At 36.6% G+C, this 22,405-nt stretch overlaps 1 long non-coding RNA gene across 1 annotated transcript in view; it reads left to right on the top strand.

Annotated features, from left to right (window-relative positions):
- Positions 1-9,303: 9,303 nt before the first annotated feature.
- The window catches only part of LOC140844276 (uncharacterized), a 414,430-nt gene continuing 401,328 nt past the window's right edge, over positions 9,304-22,405 (top strand). Inside the window, exons 1-2 of the long non-coding RNA XR_012122424.1 lie at positions 9,304-9,795; positions 15,174-15,272. This is a non-coding gene — a long non-coding RNA (uncharacterized lncRNA). The remainder of the gene's footprint in view (positions 9,796-15,173; positions 15,273-22,405) is intronic.

Below are 22,405 nucleotides of genomic sequence, written 5' to 3'. Positions count from 1 at the left end.
CTGCTTACAAATATGTGAGAAGACAAAGGCGGTGTCTAACAGGGGAGAAACAGGAGATGAGGGCAAAGATGGAGGAGGCCCCCGGGACTTAGTTAAAGGGGGGCTGAAAGGCTCAGGCTTAATCCGCAGGGGACGAAGGCAGAGGAGGTGAGATGGGGGAGGAGATGGTGGGGGAGGAAGGGAGAAAGGCTGTTGTAGTAGAAGAAGGGGAAGGGAGTGAACGGGAGGCTTCTGTGGGGGCAGCAGCTTGCAGGCTAGGAGAACTTGGGGGGAGCGGGGAGAGGAGGCTGCGGAAAGCTTCGATATAGGGAATCTCCTTCCATTTTTTCAGGCACTGGCAGTAGTTAAAGAGATTGCAAGTGATGTTAGGATCAAGAGTTCCCCCTGCAGGCCATTGGTTGTTATTGTCTAGGGGGTATGTTGGCCAATCTTGGGAGCAGTATTTACGGAGTAGGTTTGGTTTTATATCAGGTGTCAGGGAGAGGGTAGCCAGATGCTTAAGCAGGCATTCAAGAGGTGAACTTTCAGGGAGGGATGAGGAGGCTCCTATGGTTAAAGGACAGAGAAGGAGACAAACAGGGGAAGACAAACGGAAATCCTCGGACCAGAGGCAGACAGCAAGGAGACAAAGGGCGTCCCTGATGATCCTTGGTAGTCTGAGGAAACTCGTATACAAGTCGGAATTTCTTAGTAAGTGTGGGTCATCACCCAGACTTCCCTAAGAAGGCAGAGTGCCGGGAGTCACGAGGTACCTAGCGCTAGGAATTTTCGGCGCACGGAATGGATTTCTGCAGACAGAACGGAAGGACGAAAGGGGAAAAGGGAGCGTCCTCATCCACAAAGGAGTCACCTCGTGTATGGCTGTTGGAGGACGGGCCTGAGGGCCTGTCACAGCTGTGAAGGCCTGAGGCGGGGTTTATGGCTGTTGGAGGTGGGGCCTGAGGGTCTGCAGCAGCTGTGAAGGCTGGAGGCAGCGATTTATGGCTGTTGGAGGGGGGCCTGAGGGTCTGCAGCAACCGTGAAGGCCAGAGGTGGCAATTTATGGCTGTTGGAGGAGGGGCCTGAGGGTCCACCACAGCCGTGAAGGCCTGAGGCGGGGAGAGTTCCCTCCTTGTCCCCGAGCGTCAGGGCCTTGCCGGACGATCATGGTCAATGGCACTGCGATAGCTCGGGGAAGAGTGGCCCACTCCAGGGGGAAAACTTACCTAAAGGCCAGGGAGGAGTGGTGAGTGTGATGAGCCAGCGCCGGAAAAAGAGGAAGAGGGCAAGCTGCTGCTGGTGTCTGGGGGAAGACGGGGCCCAGTTGGGGTGTCCCGTCTCCCAGGTTTCGGCACCAATGAAAGGAAAGGAGCGACACACAGCAGCAATTCACCGAAGAATTCTGCTTTATTAAGGAAAGGTGCTGGGTTATATAGGAAGGGACATGGGGTGATTGTGGTGTTACTTCTATGGGGCTGGTGGCTATTGGCTAGGTGCTGGGATTGGGAGGGGGGCGAGAGGTGATTGGGCTTCAGGTGGTGCTGGCAGGAACTGAGGACCCGGAAGAGAAGCTGGAAGTTCACCATCTTACTGGTGGGGGCCCTTCACCTATTATTCAGATACCTAAACCTGAGTTATCTTAAACACTATTCTACACTGCTTCCATTGCTTGGACATGCACATAGTACCCTGAATAGACTTGAACTCATTTACAAACAAAAATAAAACGGGAAAAAATCATTCTGCAGCAATCATTTTCTGTCTCATGGAGATGCATAAGTTGTTTCCTTTTTTAAGTTCAATAATTTGAATTGTTTTAGTCCAAGACTGACATGAAGTCTCAGGTAAGAAAAAGGGCCTTTATCTCTGATACATTTTCAGGGAGGCAACTCTATATATGCTTGACCTTTTCAAGGTTCTATGGTTTGATAGGATGGCTGCCTCCGTTATCACCTTTCACAGCCTCTGCTTCCTGTGAGAAATCAGGGTGGATTGGGGAGCCAATCAAATAAGGAATATTGAAAAGGTTACAGCAGTGCTGCAAACTACAAGCTATCCTGGACTGCAACGGTTATTAACATTCTGCTGCCTCATTCCAATGACAAAGACTGTAACAAGAACAGAGGAGGCTAAGGCGTGAATTTTATCCTTTTGACAATGGTTGGACAGGAAGTGGCGGCACTGGGAAGTGACTCATCCGTTCTTCAGTTTCTGCAGTGCCTGTTCATAATCTTATGAATCAACTTCGGTGTCATGGATGGGGTCATGTTGATATAAATCAGGACCAGGGGTACATCTTCCCATACACTGCTTTGGACCACTCTTTACTATTGTAATTGCTTTTCTCTGTGCTTTCTCTCCTTTGTCCTATTTCACATGGCATTTAAAAATGAAATTGGCTTTTGAAATATAGGCTCCTTTATTTTTCATTAGGACACAAATCCCTTAAAGAGTCAACCAGAAATGCCGTGAAGTGGTTGGTAGAAGAATATCTTAAAGTTGTATTAAATATATAATGAACTTTACTATTGGAAGCAATATATGGTATTAAATGGAAATGGCAAGGATAGTGTCTGAGCTGTTATATGGAGTCTAACTTTATTACTGGTAAATTTACTGTATTTATTTAAGAAAAAAACCTTTCACAAGGGCTATTTTTATATTATATATTTTTTTAATACAGTTTGTTAAAGGAGTTTTCAGCTTTTACTTTTTAGAGCCTTTTGTATTTTCAAATATCTGGACCAGCCTTGAATAAACAACTTGAAATTACTGGCATTGTTATGTCCTTGTTAAATTAAGCTGGGAAAATATGTTTTAGACATAAAACTTGAACACAATATATTAAGGCTATCTTCATATTCCAATTGATTCCAGTATTTAGAGGTCTCATTAAAAAGAGAGGAATCAAATATTTCACAACCTGCAGGAAAACAATAGAACTTGGAAATAAGCAGCTGTGAACAGTAGTGTCACAATTTTCCTCCATATAACTAAAAAAATATGCTATAACCCTAGGAAAGAAGATTTGTTTTTCTGATTAAATTTTTGATGCAATAAATATGTCATCTATTCACAGCAGCTTTGAAAAAGAAAAAAAAAGGTACTTATTTTCCTTATAGTTTTAATTAAAGGTCAGTTCAGATTTTCACAAGCAGCTCTTTCTGACGTTTTCTAACCATGGTGGACATATACATGAATGTCCCACTGCTATGACATGAAACCTCCTGCTTGGGGTTTGGATCTGCACTGTTGCCTTCTCCTCCACCTCACTGGGAATCTCCTTTCAAATCCTGGGTATCCTAGTGTGTGGAAGGCACACAGAACTCCGCAATGCAGAGCAAGAGCTGAACCATCTGCCTGTGAGAGCTATTTGCCTAAAACAAGAAGAAAAAGTAACTGGCCATTAACTAGAAATATTTCACCTTCAGAAGTTCCAAGGAAGATACAGAAGTTTTATACTTGCCTCTGTTCATTCCAGTTAGTTCACTGAAGTCATAATAATAAACTCAGTCATAGAGTTGACTCAATCGTCCTTCTTTCAGTTGGCTTATTTTTCTCCCTAAAATATGTTCCATTCTACTCTTAGCATTTTTTATTTAATTCTATCTTATAGATGTTTATCCATAATATTTAGCAAGCGCCTACTGAATCATATATATGCATATCTATCTACTTACTCACCATAAGGTATTTTACAGTGTGTGTCTAATATATTTACTTACCCATGTCCCTATGATAGACATTAACGTTGCCACCAACTCTTTTTTATTATACAGTGGTACAGTGACATTTGATTCTTCTCATCAGTTTTTGCACATTTTTTTATGACTCATTTTATAAATGGTATCTTAAGGGACTCTGAGTAGTCAAAACAATTTTGAAAATAAGAACAGAATTGGAGGTTTCATACTTCATAATTTCAAAATTTATTACAAAGCTATGATAACCAAAACAGTGTGGTACTAGCATAAAGGCAGACATATAGAAAAGTAGAATAGCACAGAAAGCCCAGAAATAGACCCTCACATATAAAGTCAAATGATTTTTGACAAGGGGGCCAAGGCTAGTCAATGGGGAAAGGAGTCTTTTCAACAAGTGGTGCTGGAAACACTGGATATTTGTATGCAAAAATGAATTTGGATCCTTAACTTGCACTGTATGTAAAACTTAGCTGCAAATTGATCAAATATTTGAACAATTAGGTTTTTCAAATTAACATACAGTTTATTAAACTATTCTACATTATTCTAGGGATGTTCACATTTACTATATATCACTTGGTTTATATGCATTGATAACTCAGAATTTATAGTCAAATATGGAAGATGGGGATAAAAAAATCAAACCAGTAATAGTATATGTATGTATATTATGATGTAAAATATGATGTATACCTGTCATATAAGGTATATATGTGCATAGCAACAGATTCAGATCAACAGCTTCTAAGGATCACAAACCCAAGACAGTTTGTTTTAACTGCTTTCTGAAAGACCTAGAGATCATAACTGTTTGCCATAATGTCATGGTTGAATTCAACATCAATGTAGAGCTAATAGTTCACATCAAGCACACAAACTCCAGTTTTAGGTCAGTGCTAGTGTTCCTCTATCATTTTGACAAAGCATATGGAGTTCATGCATTCAGAAGATGCAGAATTAATTTCTGGAAAATTTCAATAATATAATGAGATAGTAAGGGAAATATTTAATTTTAAATTGTCTTAAATTACATATTATCTATTTACAGCTTAGGTTTTCTTTTTATTAATGCACTTTCATTTTTCCTTTTAATTTCTTTACTATAAGAAATGGCCATTCTGCCCATCCCCCCTCCCAGGCTATTTCTACCTGTGCCTATTTTTAATTGAATCTATTATTGACTTAACCCATACTTATGTAATGGGATTTCTCTGTCGTGTAATTGGAAATTGTGTTTTATTCAATAATTGACAGAGGGATGATTTAAAGATGCAGGCTTTACTGAAATGTGTGTGGAAGACTGATTTTATATAAAGAGGAGCAATCTTTGTGTTTCAGGTTCTTTTCATTATACTAAGATTCAGAATCTGTTATTTAAATGAAGTTGAAAGAGAACCTGTTCACTGGAGGCAACACAGAATGAGTATTTGGACTTTTTGTGGTTTGATCTCATTGTATATTTGAATAGAATGCATCAAGTGAAATATGGGGAAAGGCAAAATAAAAATTGGCAAACACAATCAAAGGTAAAATGCAAAGATGATGTCTGCTTCTTTTGCTTTCTCAAAATCTATCATGTTTCTGAAATATTACAGAATATATTCTGTTGTATTAAAGAATGTGTTCAAAGTTACAGTAGTTTACAAATAACTTAGTGAATCAGAATAAAAGCACTGTACCCCTTCAAGGTATCCTCACTAAATTAATAAAAGGAAATTTCAACACTGATAAATATATGACTTTTAATAACAAAGTGTTGTTTCAACTCTACATTTTTGGATTATGTATAGTTTCTTGATGAAGGTAACCAATGATTCTCTGTGCATTTATGAAGCAAGGAGTAAAGGTGGGTCATGGTAGTAAAATCATTTTGTTTAAAAAGTGTTATTCTATACATTTATCAACCATTTTATGTGGGTGTCTGGGCAGGTATTATTAGTCTTCTGACTGCCAGTTAAAATTTATTGCATACACCAGACTACCAGAATTTTGCTTTTTAAAAATATGACCAAATAAGTTTGGAATAACCAGTATTATCAAACCATCTATAAATACAGGCACAATTGACTTCCTATTTTGTGATTAAATATGCTTCAAAGGGAAAACAGAACAAATTATGCTACTCAGCAGGCAAATATACTTAGTGAAAAATAAAAACAAGAACAAGATAGAGAGCTCAGGTGAACTTTTCTGATACTAACACGGTTGATTATACAAGGTTGGCCTAAGAAAACAAATGTCATGTTCCAAGATGGTGTTGTGTAGGAAGACAAATGTTCCCACCAAGAAATTTACTGGATGAGAACTGAAAAGAAAGAGAGGTGTAATATTTGTTGTGTTAAAAAAAGAAACAAGCCCAAATGGAGTCATTTGCCCAGCTCCCCCTTAACAGTAAATCAAGACTTAATTACAATTTCAACCTATTCCAGGAATGTGACCTTTTAATAGTCAATCTGAAATCTGCATGATAAAAATCCTACCATTTCCATTGCCCCAGAAAATGATGACTTAGTGTGGGTTAAATGACATTATTTCTAGAATCTCCTGCCTAGCCTTAGTTCGTTTACATATCAATAGTTGTTTACCACTGCAGTGCCCCCAGATTATCTGGGGAAAGGGATGGAAAGAAAACGGCCATTCTCTCCTCCCTTTGGCTCCTGATGTATAATTGGTCTGGCATCTGCCAGTCACCAAGGACCCACCAATGGAATTCCTCCCAGAAGAGGCAGGAGAGAAGTAGAGATCACGCCATGGATGCAGAGAATGTGAGCCATGGTCAGAGGAGATGATGAGTCTGGCCAGTGAATTCAAGCAAGTTGTGAGCAATAGGTTTCTCCCAACTCACCCATTCCCTTGACTTATTTCAGTTTCACCAGTTTCATAGCAAATTTGCTCTGGGCAGGGAATACCCTCCCACCCCCACCTCCAGCTACAACTGGACTGAAACAATCCTTGATTTTCTTTTGCTAATAAATTATTTGCCCCACCTTCCTGCTTATAAAAACCTATTTTGTATAACTCTTAAGAACATCTTCTGCCTAGTAGATGGGATGCTGCCTGATTCATGAATTGCTAAATAAAGCCAATTAAATCTTCAAACTTATTTGGTTGAATTTTTTAATAGTGGGTTCTTTAAAATTAATAGGTTAAGAGCTGGAATAGATCTCCATCAAACTTCAAATTAAAGCATTTCAAAGAGTGTGGCAACACCACTTTCCAAAATGCATTTATAGAGGCAAGGTGATGGAGATGGGGAGGAGTAGGGGACAGTGTATTTGTGTTTGGGGACAACTTACAGAGCAGGAGTTTTGGACTCATGCTGACCTAGATTTGAATCCTAGATAGACTTTTCAGTGATATGAATATAATAGCAGGTCAACTTTAAACTGAGATCAAACCAAATGAATCCAAACATAAAATTACAAAGCAATATGCCATAGCAATATGAAGCTTGCAAAAGAAATCTTTAAAAACAAGTTCAGGATTCTGGAAAGCCCCCAAGGGCATAAAAGCAATGAGAAAGAGCATGCAAAGGAGCCAGGAAAGGTTAATTTATGGCTCTTTCTTTGGAAAGAATTCCACGTGCACTGTGAATTTCTCCCACCCCAACACAGAAGGATCAGGGTGCCTGTCCCCAGCCTCGATGCTAGTGAGTGGCACTTCTATGAGACCCTGTTTGGTTTGCTTCCTACAGCTGTAAAGGAGAAACAGTGCACTTTTATTGAGGAAGGTTAAAGGCAAGAGGCTGTAGCTGTTAGCTTGAGCTAATAGAGCAGGGACAGGAGAGAGAGATGGGGGCCTATGGTAGGCACTGAGATCTGAGTCTACACTGAGCCATAGATACAGTGATACCAGGGACAAGAAGGTGGGAATGTTTCATCAGTACTAGATGTGTGTGACTTGGAGAAAAAGTCAATCAGAAGCCATTTTAAAACACAGACCCAGAGAACACCTGGATGGATGATGAAACTCCAATAAAGTCTTGAATGGAATAAACTGCTCTTGGTTTGTGATTTTCCTCAGGAACTTCCCAGCTGTAATCTCAAACTGGCTCCCATACACAGAGGGCATGGAGAGATCAAAGAAAGATACAGGCCACTCCAGGTTGGTATGTGGCCAGTGTAACAAGCAAGGGAGCGTACAAATGAGGCTTGTTATGGACTGTTGCAAATGAGTAGATCTCTGCACCTGCCAGAATCTTAAAAGTTTTTAAAGAGACCTTAACTGGTTTCAGTCACATATATCATTCAGATGGCCTCAATACCATACCACTATCTCAAGACTATGTCTTAGGAGACTTACAGGAGCAGGGAAGGCAAGCAGGGTGCACCTTCCAAGGACAGGGGTGAGTAAGTGTGAAGAGCTGCTCATTGCTGGGGTTCGACTTGCAGGCCAACCAGCAGTCACGTCCTGTACACGACTTCCCCTAACAACTGTCAAAGGCCAGGATTTAAAGAGCAGTGACAATTCACAGACAATATTTCTTCACATCCAGGAATGCATCATCAGCTCTTTGGGGAAAGGTGGGGGCCAAGGGGTGGGGAATGTGGATTCCAAATAACACGTGAAGGTGCTCAGGGAGGAAAGCCTTCGCCGACCATCTGGCAGGTGAAAGGTTTTCAGACCTCTCAACTGAAATGCCTGCTTAACAAGAACTTCATCTTGCTCTTAGCTGTCTTCCCCCAACATACCTCATCTTGTACCCCAGTCAGGAAACATATCTCAGTTTTCTAAGATTTTTAAAGCCATACCTGTTGTATAACACAGTCGGTTTCCAGGTACCCTCCACTGGTACCTTAAGTGAACAGCTTAGAGTTTAAAGTGGGTGGTGGAGAGGCCTCCAGGAGGAGCCCGAGGCTAGGGCAGTGGGTTCAGGTGTCCTGACTCCAGAAGCACATGCTGGCAGAGGCCCAGTTTGGCAACCACAAGGTCTGTGCCACGCAAGACAGACAATGATGTTTCCTGGAGCAGTGCAGATGCTGTGTCCTGGCAGCTCAGTCTAGACTTGCAAGAGGCTGTGGAAATGCTCAGCGCCATCCGCCTGCAGGTTCTAAAGAAAAACCCTCTGAGAGATACTGTGGTGGTGGCTGGGCCACCTGGGTCACTTTCCGATTTTGAGCAAAACGGAGACCTTTACTATCTCTATTCCACCTAAAAGGAGGCCCCACTTTGACCTTCCAGATCAGTAAATACAAGTTGGTTAGTGATGAGGTCTCCTGCTGCACTGGCACAAGCAGCTGTTTTCCACCTGTCCCTCCTGGTGCTAAATAGCTTCAGCTCCCACAACTTGGACCTGAAGCTCGTGGTCTCCACGTTCCAGAACTTGTTCCTCCTCCATCAGCATTGCACAAGGTGAACCTGAAAACATCAAGCTTTCCTTCTCATCAACTACAACTCCAGTTGCCTGGAGCTGAATTCCCACCATTAGCGCATTGGATGTTGTTTCTGTGGATTCTAGCCATGGGGTGCTGTGGTGTCTCCAACAGAAGTTCCCCATCATAAGCCACCTATAGAACATAGGTGTGCCGCTGCTGAGGTGCACGGCGTCACAAAACCAGGCGGAGCCCAGGCGCGCACCAGGAGCGCAGGTGGTCTCGTGCACAGCAACACGCAGGCGCAGCAGAGCCGCTGTGCCACTGACCTACGAAGCTTCAGCTCCTTTAAAAACCAAGGGGTTGTCAGGGAAAGGAATGTGCTGCACAGTTTCATACACAGTTCCTCGGAGGGGTACCAGGTCACCCTGGCAGACAAGGAGGAAAAGCTGCGGCTCAAAGCCCAGAGGCAGGCCCAGCAGACCCTGCATGAGCCAGAGCAGTAGGAGGTCCACAAGAAAAAGCATCTGGCAAGGCAGAGGCTGGTGCCAAGGACCCTCCCCACCGTCACCCAGCAAGCAGAAGTGTCCAGGCAACAAGAGGAGAATGAGTTGGAGGATGAACCAGATTATTTCTGCCTGGCGGTAGGTAAGGAGCCTGGTGAAGACATGTTCCTGAAGGTGGCCAAGCATACAGCCCGCCAGGCCACCAGGGTAGAAGCAGCAAGTGAAGGGGCAGAGGAGGAACTGAAGTGGTGATCCGAGGCCTCCAAAGACGACTAAGAATAGTTTTACACTTTTGTGAGTTTTTGTTTTTTATTTCTTGTTTAAATGGTGTTTTAAATCTCAGTTTTAAAATGGTGCACTTGCTACTGGGAAGTCAAATGAAGATATATGGACAAAGTTAATTTACTTGACTTCTCCACAAACTCTAATCCCACCTACCAGAAAGCTTGATTCAAGATTGAAGCAAAACCCTATTGTAAGTGCAGACATAGTTCAGCTGGTGATTATCTCCCATCCTCCTCCTTCAGCAAGGTTCTTAAGGACGTGTGTGGGAAGGCAGTGGGAAGAGGGAGGAGAATAGGACGGCAAGCACAAAGTGACCCCATCCAGGAAAACACAGCACAATCAATAGATCCTAATGGCCCTCTGATCTCCCAGTGAGTTCTCTTGGGATATGACCAATAAAAAAATGCCAAGTTTCCACCAGATTCTATCTAACCACAGAACCCAGAGGTTTCACTATGGGTATTCCTCAACTCTCTCTACATGGCTCCAAAAGTTAAAAGAACCTTAGAAAGATTTAAATCCTGTATTCAAAACTAGGATCTCTACAATCAGGTGCTTGTTTGGTGATCCCATTGCATTTTACAAGATTGGGTTTTTGTGTCATACTTGGTGTTTTATGGAAAGTTTTTACTGTAGTTACAAGGTAAATATGAAATACAATAAAAAATCCATGGTTATGAACAGTTAAACTGCATAATCAGGCATTTATAAGGAAGGAGATAAATAGCTGTGGGAAGACTGGGTCTGTAAAGAATTTCCAGGAAGCCGTGATTTAATGTCCTTAGGGATAAATTTCTGTTCTCTTAAGAGAGTAGTATTATGTGTAGAGGTCTTAAAATATCCAGGAGGCTCCCTAAGGGAGATAAATTGTACTAAGTTTAATATGAAACCAAAATAGAAAAATAAATAGTAAATCAATAGTACATTTATATAGAAAAATATTGCATTTATTTTTAATTAATTTTCTAAAGTTGTGTGATCTGTGAACTTGTTATCCAATTTGAAGGGAAAGTGTTGTCATTGTTTCATATTTTGTTTTGATTTTTAAATGACCATTATTAAGAGAAGTGAGGATTTTAATATAGTTACTCGATAATGATTAGGAAATTGCAGTACTATGTTAATTAGCTAATGTTGAGTCAAATCACCTAAGGTTTTGTTCAATTATAATAATATTTAAATATATTGAAGAGTTATTCATTCTTAGAAAAATATTTATTGAGAGCCTACTATGTACCTTCCACTACTGTAGATCTTAAAAATATAGCAGTACAATAAATCTATACAGGACCTTTATTCATGTTGCTTATATTCTAGAGGGACAAAAATTTTAAGCTGATAAAAAAATTAATGTAGTTCAGTAACAAGAATAAAGTAGGTTAAAAAGGACAGAGTGACAGTTTGCTCTGGTAGAGGAGTCAGGAAAAGTATCCTTGAGAAGGTGTCATTTGTCTTGAGTGAAATGAGGGAATGTTATTTGATTACCTGAGGGAAGAATATTACAGACAATTAACAGAATGGGCAAATACTTTATGATGCAATACATTCTCTCTGACTTTAAGGAATTATAAGGTCAGGCTGATTCAGTGATCAAGGGGAATATTAGTAGGAATAAGGCCAGAGAAAAAGTAGGAAGCCAGATCATATAAGAATTTATAGGAGACCACTGTAGGGTTTCAGAGCAAGAGCATAACATAATCTGATTTACATTTTAGAAACATCTTCTCTGTGAACAATATTTCATAGGAGGAAAATGGCAGAAACAAAAGACTGATTCAACAGCTATTTTCATTGTTTAGGAAAGAATGATGCTATCATGGACTAGGGATATTAGAGGGGAAGAGATGAAAAGTGGTCATATTTCAGATATTTTGAAGTGTCAAAACCTACATTAAGTTGTTTGTATATAAATCTCATTTAGTGCTCAAAATTACTGTGTGAGGAAGACAGATATTACCATTATCCCCATTTCTAGAGGAGTCTGTGGATAAAAAATGTCAATAATTTTCTCAATGGCCCTCCACTAGTAAATGGTAGAATTATCAATGATTAAAGCTGGACTTGGCTTTTTCTATCAGTTGTTTTGCCTTTTATTTAACCTCATCTACAAAATAGACCATAATAATAGGATGACGATAGAATAAGTCTTCCAATATCAGGCATAGTTGTAATGAAATGGAATTTTTCTGTTGAATTGGTTACTTTGTCACTGTCAAAGATGGACTGACAGTTACTCACTGTCAAAGATGGATTCCATGGACCAACTTTGCATAAAAGCTTTAGTCCTAAAACTGTGGAAAGAGAATAATTCTAGAATTGAAGAGAGTAAACCTGTAAATAGAAGACAGAAAAAGTCATATATCCTTCCTGCTCCTAACATTCTAACCTGAGAACAAGAACAAATTAGATTTTACTTACTTATTCTTTTTTAGGCTGATCTCAATAAAGGTTTCCCTTTATTTTCTTCAATGAATTATTTCAATTAATGATCAATTTTTAACTATAAATGCACCAAATCTAACAATGTTTTTTTCAGTTAACTTCAAAAATAATAAATTTGCAATGTAAACAAATATAGAGTTGGACAACCTTCACCATAATCCAGACATACAGCATTCTGCAATCACCCAAAATTAATCCCTCTTCCCACACCCAACCCGAGGAAACCACTGATTTTAATTCTCTGTAAATCTTCCTTTTCTAGAAAATCCATATAAATAAAATCATACATTGTAGATTTTTTACTTTTGGCTTCTAATACTTATCCTGCCAGGTTTGAGGTCATCCAAATTGTAAGCATGCTTTGGTAGTTAATTCCTTTTCATGGCTGAGTAATATGTCACTGTGTGGGTGTACCATCTTTTGTCTATCCTTTTTTCAGTTGATGGACATTTGGGTTGTTTCCACACCAGAGGTTTTAGCAATAATGATGCTGTAAACATTCACTCATATGTTTTTTTTCTTCTATTTATTTATATATTTATTTTTAATTTTTTTATTTTGGTATCATTAATGTACAATTACTTGAACAACATTATAGTTACTAGACTCCCTGCAATATCAAGTCCCCCCCACATACCCCATTACAGTCACTGTCTATCAGTGTAGTAAAATGCTATAGAATCACAACTTGTCTTCTCTGTATATACTGCCTTTCCCTTGTCCCCCACCACTATCTACATTATGTGTGCTAATTGTAATGCCCCATTTTCCCTCTTATCCCTCCCTTCCCTCCCATCCTCCCCAGTCCCTTTCCCTTTGGTAACTGTTAGTCCATTCTTGGGTTCTGTGAGTCTGCTGCTGTTTTGTTCCTTCAGTTTTTGCTTTGCTGTTATACTCCACAGATAAGTGAGATCATTTGGTACTTGTCTTTCTCCACCTGGCTTATTTCACTGAGCATAATATCCTCTAGCTCCATCCATGTTGTTGCAAATGGTAGGATTTGTTTTCTCCTTATGGCTGAATAATATTCCATTGTGTATATGTACCACATCTTTATCCATTCATCTACTGATGGACACTTAGGTTGCTTCCATTTCTTGGCTATTGTAAATAGTGCTGCGATAAACAAAGGAGTGCATATGTCTTTTTCAAACTGGGCTGCTGCGTTCTTAGGGTAAATTCCTAGGAGTGGAATTCCTGGGTCAAATGGTATTTCTATTTTTAGTTTTTTGAGGAACCTCCATACTGTTTTCCGCAATGGTTAAACTAGTTTACATTCCCACCAGCAGTGTAGGAGGGTTCCCCTTTCTCCACATCCTCACCAACATTTGTTGTTGTTTGTCTTTTGGATGATGGCCATCCTAACTGGTATGAGATGATATCTCATGTGATTTTAATTTGCATTTCTCTGATGATTAGCAATGTGGAGCATTTACTCATATGTTTTTATGTGGACTTGTCTTTTCATTTTCCTTGTATTGGTTTTTAGAAGTAAAATTGTTGGGTTGTATGGTAAATATATACCCTTTTTTTTTTAAGAAACATTTTCCAAAGTGGCTGTACCATTTTTATCTTTCCACAAGTAAGACATGATATCTCCAGTGTCTCAATATTCTGGCACTTAATGTCTGACTTTTTGATTATAGCCATTCAAATGGGTATATAGTTGTATCTCTTTGTGAGTTTAGCATTTTGTTAATGATTAATAGTGTAAGTATATTTGCAACACCTTATTAGCCATTTACATATGTTCTTTGGTCAAATGTCTATTCAAATATTTTGCTGACTTTTAAATTGGATTACTTTTTTCTCATTGAGTTCTAAGTTTACTTATATATTCTGCATACAAGTCTTTTATAAGATATATAATTTTCAAATGTTTTCTCCTAGTCTATGGCTTGACTTTCTATTTTCATAATGTTATTTTTTTAACATTAGATATAAAAATAAACACTTAAATTTGGTGAAGTCCAATTTATCAATTAATTCTTCTATGGATCATGTTTGAAGTGCAAAAATCTTTTGCCAAACTCAAGGCTGTAATGATTTTATTTTCTAGAAGTTTTATAGTTTAATTCTCACATTTAGATCTATGAGAATACTTGATCTATTAACATGCATCCTCATTTATTTAGCTCTTTCAACAATGCTTTGTAGTTTTAAGTGCATAAGCAATACACATCTTTGAATATTAAATATATGTTCCCAGGTATTTTATATTTTTATGCTGCTGTAAATTGAATTGTTTCCTAAATTGCATTTTTGTACCATTAACTGCTAGTGTATAGAAATACAATTGGTTTTATCTTGTATCTTGTAATCTTGATAAACTCATTAATTTGTTCTAATAGTATTTTTGAAGATTCAGTAGGATTTTTTTATATAGAAGATCATTCCTGTAACTAAGATAATTTTACTTTGTTTTCTTGTCAGATAGCCATGAAAAGAGCCTCTAGTACAGGTTTGAATAGATGTAAGAATGTACATACTTATTCCTAATATTTGGAGTAAAGCATTAATTTTCATCCTTAAGGGTTATGTTAGGTGTAGGTATTTCATAGAAGTCCTTTATCAGATTGAAAAGGTTTCCTATTTATAGCTTGCTGATATTTCTTCATCCTTTTTTTAAATCATGGATGTGTTGGATTCTCCCAGTTCCTTTTTTTTTCAGTGCTTAATAAGATGATCATGTATTTATGTATTATATTGCATTTTTTCATCTTCATATATTAAAAACAACCTTGCATTTCTTATATAAATACCACTTGGTTATTGTTATAGACTGTGTTTGTGTCCTGCCCCAAATTTATGTGTTGAAATTCTAACCTCTAGTGTGATGATATTTGGAGACAGGGCCTGTGGGAAGTGATGGAGCCCTCATGATGAGATTAGTTCACTTACAAGACAGACATGAGAACTTTTCTCTCTGCTTTCCACCATGTCAGGATACAATGAAGAGAATGCTATCTGCAAACCAGGAAAAGGGCTCTCACCAATCAAATCATCCAACACCTTGATTTTGGGGTCAACCATCCTCCAGAACTGTGAGTAATAAATTTCTATCCTTTGAGCCATCTACTCTATGATACCTTGTCATACAACCTGAACTACCTAACACAATTTTGGTGTATAATACTTTATTTAGCTTACTAATATTTTGTCAAGGATTTTGCATATATGTTTGAGGGGAATGTTTGTAGTTCTTTTTTTGTGGTGGGGCAAAGTGGGAGGATTATCTTTGTTTGGATTGGGCAACAGAACAATACTTGTCTCAGAAAATGGATTGGTAAGTGATCCATTGCATCACTCCCTCCTCTTACACTAAAAAAAAAATGTATTAAAAGATATAATGTGATAGGGATCTCTGATAGAATTCACCCAGACCTGGATTTTTCTTTGGAGAAATATTTCCAATTACCAATTTAATATCCTTTAATTTTGTAAGTCTAATCACATATTCTATTTCTTCCTCAGTTTTGATAATTTCTTTCTGAGTTTTCTGTTTCACCTTGGTTGTACAATTTGTTGTCATAAAGTTATTCATAATAGCCTTATAATTTACTTTTATTTTTCTAGGGTCATTAATGTCCTTTTATTTCCTTCTTATTTTGGGTAATTTGCATGAAAATTTTTTCTAACAACAAACTGAGTTTCATTGATTTCTCAATTATTTACCTGCTTTCTATTTCATTGATATCTCTTTTAATATATTTTTTATTTCCTTACTTCTAGTTGCTTTGGGTTTAGTTTATCATGGATATCTAGTTTCTTAGGTGGAAGCTCAGATTATTATTTTGAGACTTTCTTTTTTCTGATAAAGGACAAATGGCTACAAATTCCTTCTAAGTGCTGTTTTAGCTGCTTCATGTAAATTTTATGTTGTATTTTCATTTTGGAATCTTTCCTATTTTGCTGGATTGCTCCTTTGATTCATGAATTACTTAGAATAGCATTGTTTAAATTAATATTAGGAAGTTTGGCATATTGATTTATAATGTATTTCCACTGTGGTCAGATAACATTCTATGTATGATTTTAATATTTTTTAATGCATTAAAATTTGTTTTATTGTTTAGCATATGTTCTTTCCTGGAGAATAGTTTATGAAAAGAATATGGGTTATCATGTATGGAATTACTATAGATACCTCTTAGGCTGATATTGTTGTCAAGTATTTTATGTAGTTTCAGATTTTTCTGATTAGTTCTATCACTTTTTGGGAGTAAAGTATCAAACTTTCTCACAATTGTTGAATGATCTCTTTTTCCCTTCAGTTCTGTCCATTTTTTTCTTTACATATTTTGATGGCATTTTAGGTGTATATGTGTTTATAATTGTTATATTTTCCTGATTCACTGACTCTTCCATCATTATGAAATTCCCTGCTTGTCTCATAATATTTCTTGTCTTAAAGTCTATTTTATCTTTATTTTCATATAGCATTCCAGCTTTTCTATGTTTATTGTTTGCATGATAAATATTTTCACATCATTTTACTTCAATCTATTTTTGTCTCTTAATCTAAAATGGATATCTTGTAAACAGCTTATAGTTGGTCTTCATTTTTATTTGTTTAAAATATTCTGTCTGGCAATCTAGACCATTCCTGTTCAAAGCAATTATTGATGTGGTTGGGTCTGTCTTTGTCATTTGTAATCTGTAGGTATCCTATCACTTATTGAACATCTGTTCCTGGTTTGCCTGCTAAATAAATATTTTTTAATGTAGCATTTCCATTCGTCATGTTGATTCTTAAATGAATATTTTGGGTTATTTTCTGAATGGTTGCTTTAAGGATTATAATATACATATTTATCACATGCTGCTTCCGGTTAGTATTAACCCAATTTTGGTTAAATTATCTAACTATTTTTTGTTATATACTTTCATTCCTTCTCCCTTCTACTTTGCTATTGCTATATATATACATATATAGTTGTATATATTATGAAACCAAACAATACAGTGTTCTTACCACTTTGTATAATCTTTTGCCTTCTATAAAAGTTGAGAAAAATATATTTTCTATGGATTTATATAAATATTATATATTTAGATTGCTAATATTTATATTAACTCAAGCACCACTTCCTGTGATCTTAATTTGTTCCCATGGATTTCAGTTATGATCTGGTGTCATTTTTTGTCAGCCTGAAGGAATTCCTTTTGTATTTCTTCTAAGGCAGTCCTGCTAGCAAAAAAAAATCTGAAGTTTTATGTCACCTTTATTTTTGTAGGATTGTTTTGTGGTATATAGAATTCTTTGATCATTTGCATTGTTTTTCTGTAACTTTCACTATGTTATCCCACTGCCTTCTGACTTCCACTGTTTCTAATAAGAAATAGTAATGTTTATGTTCCCCTGTTAATATAATGAATTGTTTTATCTTTCTGATCTCAAGATTGTGTCTTTGTATTTCAACAGTTTGAATATAATGTACCTAAATATGAATCTCCTTGTGTTTATCCTACTTAGGCTTTTCAAGTTTCTTGGTTATGCAGATTGTTTTCATCAAATTTGGAAGTTTTTAGTCACTATTTTATCAAATATTTTGTCTGCTTCTTCATTTATCTCCTGCATAGTGATCTGTCTTCATCAGAAATATGCTCATCTCCTAACCACAATATGTCAATCTAGTAGACATGACATGGTGACCTCCCCAATTTATCTTACTCTGTAAAGTTACATCCACTGATAGTGTTCCTGGGCATGAGTGACACCTGTAACTTCACATAAGGTAATCCTCTTTTGGCTGCTATAGAGAATCAGAAAATCCTTGTGGCTTGACCCATCCTGGCAGAACCACCATGCTGAACTGGGATGGGAGAAGGAGTGATGGGGGCATACCTCGCCAGAATGCCATCAATTTCCACTGTTCTTACTCAATGTCCAGCAGTTTTCAAACCATAAATACTTTCCAGATTATATTTTGACTTTGGTTGATTTTTTAGAGCACTGAAATTATTTTCCTGGTTTGTATTGTTGTGATTTTGGTCTATTTGTTCAGCTTTCTAGTTGCTTTTGGAGGAGAGGATTTGCCAGTTTCTTCAATCAGCCATAGCCATAATTTATGCCACTCTTAAAACAACAACACTTTTATTTGATTGGGTCATGGTGGGGTAAAAAAAAATTGCCTCCAAACTTCATGGCACCTTGCTTTCTGAAGTGGAGGGGCTGTTAATTAGAACATTTTGATATGCAAATTTGCCTCAATTTTTTGTCCAAATACAATGTACAAATTGTTTAAAATATCGAAAAGTCACTGCTTGCACCTCATACTGTGAAGATACAGATTCTAAGAAAATTTTCCTTCAAAAGGATTTTTTTATTTATCTTTAAAGTACAGTAGTTCAAAAAGTCATTTATTGTTGTTTTGTTTTGTTTTGTTTTCCCTTCCATCTCTTGCAAGAAAGCAGGTTCATGCCAAGCCAAATTGCACCTTCAGCTGTTCAAAACTTTGCTCTGCTTTCCTGCGTCCTCATCAGGGGATATCATTAGCTAAAGCAATTCAATTATCATACTCTTTACTCAAACCCTGCAGAACACAGAAGTGGGTTAAATTGGGAAATTTGATGAAAGAACAATATCTTAGAGATAATCATCTTGCTTCAACAAAATGCCTCTTTATTTTAATGGGACAGTATAAAAACTAACATGCATTTTAAATGCCCTCACCTGTGTCACTAATTGCATCATAAGTTGTTTAAATGATTCGATTGCTGCAATTCTGGTTGACTCAAGTATTTCACTAAAAACAATTTTGGTTGACTCAAGTATTTCACTAAACTTGGCAGAGATTCCAGCTTCAACTATACTATTGTTAAGCAGTAAAAAAAACAAGCTATTACTTTCTACCTGAAAATTTGTAAGAGATCTAAAGAAGAAAGCATTTACCAATAAGACATTGTATCTTTAAAGTATTTACATTTATGTTTTATTTTTATTGCAATTTTTTAGCTTTCTGTGACCGACGCTGGTACTTACACCCCAATTTTGTGACCGACACTGGTACTAACACCCCAATATAAATTTTTATCATCCACTTTTTTGTAATAGTATCACTTCAGTTATACCTGGGCTTATACCTGCTCAGCTATAAGGTACATTTTCCTATGTACTCTATGTAGGAGTGGTCATGAAATTCAGCCTCAGATCAGTTAATTGACATGCCAAATCTCACACAGTGATTTCTTGTGAAGCTGGGACAGGATACCATATCTTCAACCTCTAATAAAAGTTTTCAGTGCTAAGATAATATTATAAGGCAATCTTTGGGGATAGGTTACACTCAAAATGAACCACAGTTTCCTTTTAATATGGATTTCCTTCTTAACAGCCACTGATCCTATTATTCATGTTAAGAATTTATTTTTTTCTTTATGATGTTTTTGAACAAAATGAAAACTAAAGAGTTCTTTTCATAACCATTTGAAACCTAGTCACATTCAGATGATATAATTTATACATTGAAAGAGAGAATGTACTATTGAAAAGGTCATAGAATTTCCATCAGTCATAAGATAAAATACCAAACAATGAAGGTTCAACTACAGTGTAATAGGCCATTCTAAATGCTGGGCATGCAATATAATCCGTAGACCATTAGTTTCAGTTTTATCTACAAATGAAAGGAAGAAAATTAAAAGATCATAATCTTCAGGTCAACCTTTGCAGCAAAGAAGATGTGGACTTCAGGTTACATGTGGCTTGTTTAAAATGATGACTATCAGAAATTAGAGTGAAAGCAGACATCTTTATTTGAAAGTATTTTGATACTTTTGTTAGTTTTGTTACTGTGAGCTTAGATTTCTAGCTCTAGCATCACCAACACATGCTTTAGAATTAAGGGAGCTGTTTAGGTAAATAGAAAAAGCATGACCACTATCTATCTCAGGTACTTGAGTGACTTAGCCAAGTCTCTTTACTAAACCTGATTAGATTTCTTCACCTGAAAATAAAAATGGTTTCATATTTCATTAACTCTAAAACATATTTCTTTTTATATATTTAACTCTTAAATTGGTACATATCTAATAAATAGCACCCAAATTATAAGGGACAGCATGTTTTCATTCTTAAAATGATGATGTATCTTTTAATTGGTGTCATTGACATGTCAAATTGCTTTGACTCTTGTAGAGAAAATCTAGAAAAAAGTTAAAAATGAGGTGTCATTTTTTTAGCATAGAACCATTATAAAAAATACTAAGAAATATTGAAATTACTTCAGCTCTTTAAAAAATATTAAGTGCTTAAAAATATAAGTGACAATAACATTTGTTAAATAATGCTATAAATATCTTCTTGAAATGAAACTTGACTCTCCATTTCAAAAGGATACACAATTTATTGGTGAGTGGTATGGAAATAAAACTGAAAGATCAAAATTAAAACATACTTGGGGATGCTGATCTTTAAGGATTAGAAGTAATTCAGGGTCTAGGCAGAAAAAACAAGTTACTAATGAAGAGGAAATTTAAAGCCAAGTTTTCTTCAGAAAACTGGTATGTTATGTTTTGACACAAAATATCACAGATAATTTAAACCCAGGCAAATTTTCTGGGTTTATTTAAATTAAGCCAAGAGAAAGACAATCTCAAAAGTCAAGAATTCAACAATTATAGTACCCATGCATTTATCTTGCAGGATAAAAAATCTTGATAATGAAATCTAACCCACAGAGGAATTAATTAATAATAAAGAACTTAGGACTGAATATATGTGGGGGCTGGTAGTGAGCATTTAGTCGATTTTAAATCAATTTCAAATAGAGATTACAGAAAGTAATACATATGTTAAGACTACTGACAGTTTTAAATTTTAACCTAATTAAGAAAATTGAAAGGAGAATGAAGTTCTCATTTTTATAGCAGTCAATTGATATAGTTTAAGCTTGATTAAACTTGTAGAGTGTCATTAAAAGCTAATTATTTTAACCTCAATATTTCTCATAGTTTTTAATTAAATTTTATATTGAGAACCTTTAGTAATACCTTTTACTGTTAAGAAACACTTCTTAAAGTTCAGTAACTATTTTAGTTTAGTTAAAAGCCAACATTTCTGTTACATATGTCAACTCTAATTGAAATGAATCTCAATATATTTTTTTTAATTATGGAGAATATGAATCCATGTTCCTTAATGTCTTTATAAATAACAATTTTATGATACTGCATATCCTGATAGAATGGTTGACAAGATCACAAGATATACACACACGCACGCACACACACACACACACACACACACATAATTTCAACATCCTGAAACTCACTATATGTTGGCAATTGTTATTTCTCAGTGGCAGGATGTGGGGTGATTTGATACCTTCTTCATTATTCCTTTGCTGTTTTTTAAAAAAATTAGCATATCCATTTATAAATCTAGAAATCACAATACAATTAAGTAAATATTTGTATGTATACATATCTAACTAAATACTATCCATTACCCACACACCCTACCATTCTTTTTGCAATCTGCTCCTATCTTGTGTGGCTACATTTTGCAATTATTTCTTAGTAAGTCTTAAGGGGTCTATACAAAGATGGGGACAGCTATCTTGCATTGCATTCTTCAACTAGCTACCCCTAAAAAGCAGCTGAAAAGTACTTGTAAAAAAATCTGGCAGTTTATCAATTGTGAAGTCAGTTTTGCATAGTGGTCATTGTGTCCATAGAAGTCCCATAACCTTTGGTCAATCAGGGTACTGCCAATTACAAAGTATGTGACCTTGAGGAAGGTACCTAACATCTCTGACACATTTTTCATTCCTGTAATGCTAACTTAAAGTTATCTTGTTCACAAAGTTATTGCAGATTACATTATATAACATTTGCAAAGCACTTAGCATAATGACACATGTGTAGAGTTTAGTCAGCAAAACCCACACACATAATCAATTGCCATTGTCCTAAGTTTTGCAAAGGAGATGTACAGGACACACAGGAGCACATAGCAGAAGGTCCAAGACTAATCCAGAGGTTCAGCAATGTTTCCAGGATGCTGTGAATTAGCCATCCACACCAGCTTTTCCACAAATTAGGTAGTGCAGTAGGAGACCTTGATGAAGTTCTGATGAAAGTGAGGAAAAATGATTTCAGTAATTATATTACAAAGTTTATTTTCTTCTTTTAAAAAAAATTCAGGACCTCTCATGTGATTTTGTAGGAATCA

The sequence above is a fragment of the Manis javanica genome, chromosome 11 (assembly GCF_040802235.1).
Source record: "Manis javanica isolate MJ-LG chromosome 11, MJ_LKY, whole genome shotgun sequence".
Classification (NCBI taxonomy): Eukaryota; Metazoa; Chordata; class Mammalia; order Pholidota; family Manidae; genus Manis; species Manis javanica.
Note: the sequence above shows the minus strand (reverse complement) of the source record. Positions and strands in the feature narration are given on the sequence as shown.